We start from the raw sequence: 6000 nt of genomic DNA on the forward strand, positions 1-6000 counted from the left end.
GGTTATGTCGTGGGTCGGTGAAAAGTACTAACTACGCGGACAGTTACTCAAGGTCGTGCTTAGGTGATCGCTTCTTATAGAATAAAGGTTTGGCTATCGTTTCTAAGGTATCAATGATATTTCTCTCGAGCAACGGTGGTGCAACCCCTTTAAGCTTCATCTTTTTACCGTATAATATCACCTCGACGCCTCGATCTTCGTTACGCCCACGATTGTAATCGATAATTGAAATCCTGCGAGATATTACTTCGAAACAGAATCATTTGCAAGTAACCTCGATTCCCATCGTAGCGATAGCTAACCAAACGACGATCTTCTCGATACATCTCGGATAGTAAGCCTCTCGGTGGACCGTTAGCGAAAAATTCAGAAGTTGTATAGAAGGTGGGGGCGCCATTACGTTTGGCGGACCCCGTGGTCACGTGACGCATAAACGTATCGTCGGTAAAATTAGGTCCCGATAATCGCGACGTAGCCACGCGCCTCGAAAGACGAAATGTCAACGACCGTGCGACAACGCGCCGGTTCAATTTCATCCCGGCGTTGTCTCCTTAACTGTACACGAACTCGACGAAGAACTCGACGACGAAGACTACGTCGATGGTACTCGACAAAAGGGGGGGAGGAGGGGGAGGGGGGTAGGGGAAGTAGCAAGAAACGAACGAACGCTCGTATAATCCGCGTTCCCGACGATCTGCTGCACCGGTACCATTACCATTACCATTCCAGGTCTCTTCTTCCCGTTCTTTCTTCGTGCACCCGGTAAACAGTATTTCCAAGTCGACCGAGTAAATCAACAATCGTTCGCGTCTTCCGATTACCGGCGCGACTTTTTACCCGCTGACTTACTTACTTTTTTCGCCACCTTCTCCTTCTCGCGATCTTCGTCTCGTTGCCCCGATGCATACGGTACGAGCACTCTCGCGGGAACGACTCTTCTTTGCGAACGTGCTTTCTCCTTACGGGAATCCGTTCGCCGGAGAATAATGGGACTAACTGTATATACAAAAACGGAACAGACGCCCGGAAAAACCGAACCGCGTAATTGACGCGGCCGTGGTCCGTTTCATTACCGCGGCACGCAATCTCTTCCCTCGGACTTCTGGAACCCAACAATTTCCAAAAATCGAAAGTTTTTTTTTCTAAAGGTATTTCCTAAGGGAGGAGCAATGGGGGTGGGTTGCCTCTTCCCAAGAGTCACGATACTTAAAAAACGTATGCGCGCAATCACGAAGGGCCACTGAAACGGTCAAATTAAACGGAGTAAGAAAATGCATTCGTCGGCTTTCGATATATTATTATTATTATTTTATTATTATCGTCGTCGTTACAGTCCCTGACCATCGAACCGGGACACGGTTTCGGTAAAATTTGAAGGCGTGGACGAACTTTATTATTAAAGTTTATCAACTATCAAGGCGTTATTAACATACATGTTAATAGTTTGAGTTTCCCTCATTTGCCTTGATTGCAGCTCGTACCTTTTCCGGGTAGAGTCCGTTCCTCATAATTTTGCCAAGTACCTGCAATTTTGTTCAAACCGAGTAACATGACTGGTAATGAGCGAATCAATGGTTTAGACGGACCGTAGACGTTTGCTATGACATTAAAGTCGGACGAACTGTCTGGGAGGAGGGGAATGTTCTTCGATGCAAGGAACTCTGTGACGGATTTGTCTCTGTGACACGATCTCTGTCGTGCATGTATGTATATTGGGATCCTCGCGATCCTAGAGATAGGCGTAGTAGGGAAGAACAGTTTTTATAACATCCTGGTATCGTCTGGCATCCACAGTTTCATTAACAGAGTAGAGTCGGTCCCGACCCTCCATGCGTAATACAAGACCATATCATTACTGCTTGCGGATGTTTCACAAATTGCACCGCACAATCTTGATAGAATCGCTCTCCAGGCCTTCTCTTTGCAAATTGAGCCCTTTTCACCGCCGCCTTTAAATGTATTTCGTCGCTAGAGACGGACCTATCGAACAGAAAGAAAGCGACAATTTGAGAATCTCATTGGGGTCAGAAAACATCGACTTTGGAGCAGAAATAATTTACCTTTTCACAATTTGCTGCAACGAGATCACGTTCAATCGACACTTCCCCATTGTTGGTATCAACCTGGGTCTCTCTATTTGCTTCCTAAAGATGCCTCGGTAACGTCTTCCATCGCTATTCATAGTTTCCACAAGCACTTTGGCATAGTTTTAATATTCTTCCGCTGTATCTTTCATACAATTGACGATTCTTTTCCCCATTTGATAAAAAAACATCCTTAGATTTCCACTTTTCAGAGGATAAGCAACGAAGGTCTTTGAAATATTCAGTTATCCCCCCTCCCATATTAATTTTTGCTCACTCCCTGATTTTTAACTTTGACGCTCTATGAGTTTTCCAACGATTCACACGTACACGCACCTGACTCGCATCTTAATCATACCACACTTTCAACGATCCCACACCCACAACATGCAATTCAAATTACGCATTCTCCGAGTCACCCCTCAATCGCTCGTCACAGGAATTCTATAACTTTCAGAGTAGTAGCAGATTAATTGCTATGTATTCATGGTCGTTTATGTACTCGGTAATAATTTGGACAGTCGAAAACAATAGCGTTGTTAAATCGATGGCCAGGTACTGTATAATCAGTACAGTTATCATTACTATTATTATAATTGGGCATTCGGTTCATGGCTTGGTTTAACCCTCTCGTGCACACTTTCTTTGCCAACACAAATTTTTCTGCGTACTTGTACGATAATTTACCATACATTCAAGACACATTGGTTCTTTGCATCGTTTAAATATTTATTTTGTACAAAGTCTAATGGGCAGACCGACGTGTTGCATGATTTCAGTTTCAGTGGTATGAGAAGGTCCTTCGTCAGACTTACATTGCCCCGGGCAGTTACTTTGGCCACGGTTTCTTAAAGTCACGGAGGTAGGCAGTATATTTACTACATTTTCTACGTTACGATAGATCTTTACTATTGTTACACGAATAACAAGTATTATCATAAGTATTCGACATATATTAGATATCTTCTCTACGTTATACGAGTCAAGGCGTTTGTAAGGATACTGTGTTTAGAAGCTCTGTTAGCGCGTATTCGCTATTGCTATTATAAAAAAAAAAAACTTACCTTACCGTACGATAGTTATCAGATAAATAACACTGCATGCAATAGGGTTCTAAATGTACTCTAGGTGCGGTAATTATATACTATAAAGGCTTGCAACTCCATATAATAAAATTAAGAATAGTATTTTTCAATTGATATATCTTTCACATTAAATCTTGTGCCTCGTGTCGGAGCCATGCACGCGAGAGGGTTGAAATAACACGTCGTATAAGAGTCGATACCTGCATCATTTTAATTAACGTTTCATAGATTTCATTTCGTCTACTAAAACGTTAATAAAAAAATGCTCAACCTGTATCCACACGTATACATCGTGTTATTATCATCATGTACGGAATAGTACCCGTTAGTTCAAAGTGTAGACATTTTTAACCGTACAGTGGGACAGCAATAACATCGACGCTTCTTGGTAAAGGGGTAGTTTTGTAAAAATTTACACAAGGGCGGCTAATGTAGAGGCAGAACCTTCTCCGATCATCCGTGCAAGTGTTTCTCATCGGGCTTCCTTCCGTGAGTCTCGTTCAACGAGCAGAATCATGGATCGAGCGTGATCGTGACGCGAGCCGACAATGACTCCGGCGTTCGTCGTCGCGCAAAGATCACCGAGCTGTAATTAACGAGTTCGCGAGTCAATTGGGAGAACAGGGAAAAAGTTCGAATAGAATCGGTAACCGTACACCGTGGCCGGCTAATTATATCGTAATTTTTATCCACGTCGCATGATCGATACGAATTTTGCTCGTCCGTGAAAAGGCACGCGAGCCGGCTTATTGAATTTCTCGTGGAGCGTACGACCCGACGTCGTTTCAGCGTGGCCAACAGGTTGTCCGGAGCAGAACCGATCCTGAAATAAGGATCGGGTTTCCTTGTAGCTTTACCGCCTGCGGGAATATCGTGTTCCCCGTCGAACGGGGCGGCTGGGTTCGTGCCGGAAACGGAAGCGAGCCGCGCTTCCATAAAGCGCGTGCGTACACTAATATTTGGATAATAGTTGTGCCTTAGGTAATATTTCACGCAAACACACTCCGGCTGGAAAACATGCTACCGTTTGCACGACGCTTTGACCTCGAATATCGCATCCATAAACCATTCGCCGTATGTCTTAAATAACTTTAATCAAACACCGTTTCACGGTCGTAACGAGATCGATTAGAGGGGAAAAGACACTTGGAAAGATTTGTACGAGCACTAGGGCTGTCTGAGAATTTTACAGTTGTTTGTAATTTATTGGGGGTTGGTCCAAAAAGCCTCGAAAAGAATCGTTCGTAAATTAACAAGTGCATGCTCAGAAATATGTATTAAATGAATTATAAATAAAAAGCAAGTCAACGCATACGCACAATCATATTTTTTCTCTAGTAGGAATGTTTAAAAACTGTTGGCCCAGGTTGTTTAATTTATTTACACTACCCATGCCAAATAGTTTTCGAAAATGTTACGTGAACTATGTTTTCCACCCCCAACTTTGTAGGACGGTTCCCACCCCTCTAGAAACATACAAAAAATATGTAAAAGAAAAAAATCTGAGGAATATTGTTGGCTACTCCACGATCCTAGAAAGTTTCATAAAAATCGGTCATTATCACTTCGAGCAGTTCCCTCGATAGTTAATCCTATCGTCGTAATTTAGTGTGATTTAAATATAGACGTCGAAGGTTGTGTATCGTTTGGTACGAAAACGCAATAGGTAGAAAATTGCTTTCGAAAGGAAAGACCGTGCGAGTCGTGTGTCTGGTCAGACGCTGTCCGTATTCTACTTACTCGTAGTATCACATTCCGCTTGATCCAGGCTTTTCATTCTCCCTGCAATATCCCCCGACGAATCAGCTTCGCAATATCCACAACTTTCGCGTTGTTCTTGGCGGGGAACAAAAGCTCGTTGACAGAAGGGGAAGCGTCCGCGAAGCACTCGTCCCGCCACGCAGTAACGAATAGCCGCAAAAACAAAGGTCGGGTAAATAATAAAAAAAACGACACACCGTGTACGATGTCGTAACCGTGAAATTATTATTACTCTCTTACAATATCTGTCTCTTTAATGTTCTCCTTGAGCTATAAACCGCCATTCGTGTTTTGTACATGAAAGTATCCAAAAAGTCAAAAGCACTGTTCGACGCTTGTTTCCTCTGTCCGCGCTTAATACGTGGATTAAAAAAATCATTTGCGTGCGCAATACCTAGGTATTACTCTTTGTTTTTTTTATTTTTCTCCTCGTTTTATACTCATTCTCTCAGGGTACCACTATGTGGATTAATGAACACCGCGGTGCTTTCGACGATCGCTCGACAAGATCGATCCACGCAACGAACGCGAGACGAGAAGCTTCAATTTCCTTCTCCGCTTGGCAGTGTAAAACAATCGTTTGTTCTCTCGGTATTCTCTTTTGTTTCCACCGTGACTGTCTCAACGGGTCACGGCATACGTTGAAGATGCAATCGGTGCAACCTGAAGTGGCAATTGATCGTCGTTGGTCGTTGATTGCGGTCAGGTGTGCGCGAGTACCACGGAGAATTCGGCTATTTTCTCGAATTAGATTGGGAATCCCGAATGCTTCTTTTCCTGTACAACTTCACCCCTTTACCTTGCTTCTATAAAATGCAGTATTTGGGTATTCTATTTTTCATTTTAAATGCGGGTGCATAGAGTTGTTGTCCCGGCCTCGAGCTTGTCAATCTTGCGTTTCTAAAGGGCTATGAATTATGAAAAGAATTAAAAATATTAAGCTCTGAAAATTGAGTACTCGCACACGCCTGATTCGGATTACATCGCGTACCGTGCAATTAATATTCGAGACTTGTCATTTTTTTTCACCGATCGTTTCTCGCGTTATAGGCGAACCATCGTCGAGATGT

This window comes from Colletes gigas, unplaced genomic scaffold (assembly GCF_013123115.1).
Source record: "Colletes gigas isolate AHSC1104 unplaced genomic scaffold, ASM1312311v1 Colletes_gigas_Sc00010, whole genome shotgun sequence".
In the NCBI taxonomy this organism is placed as follows: Eukaryota; Metazoa; Arthropoda; class Insecta; order Hymenoptera; family Colletidae; genus Colletes; species Colletes gigas.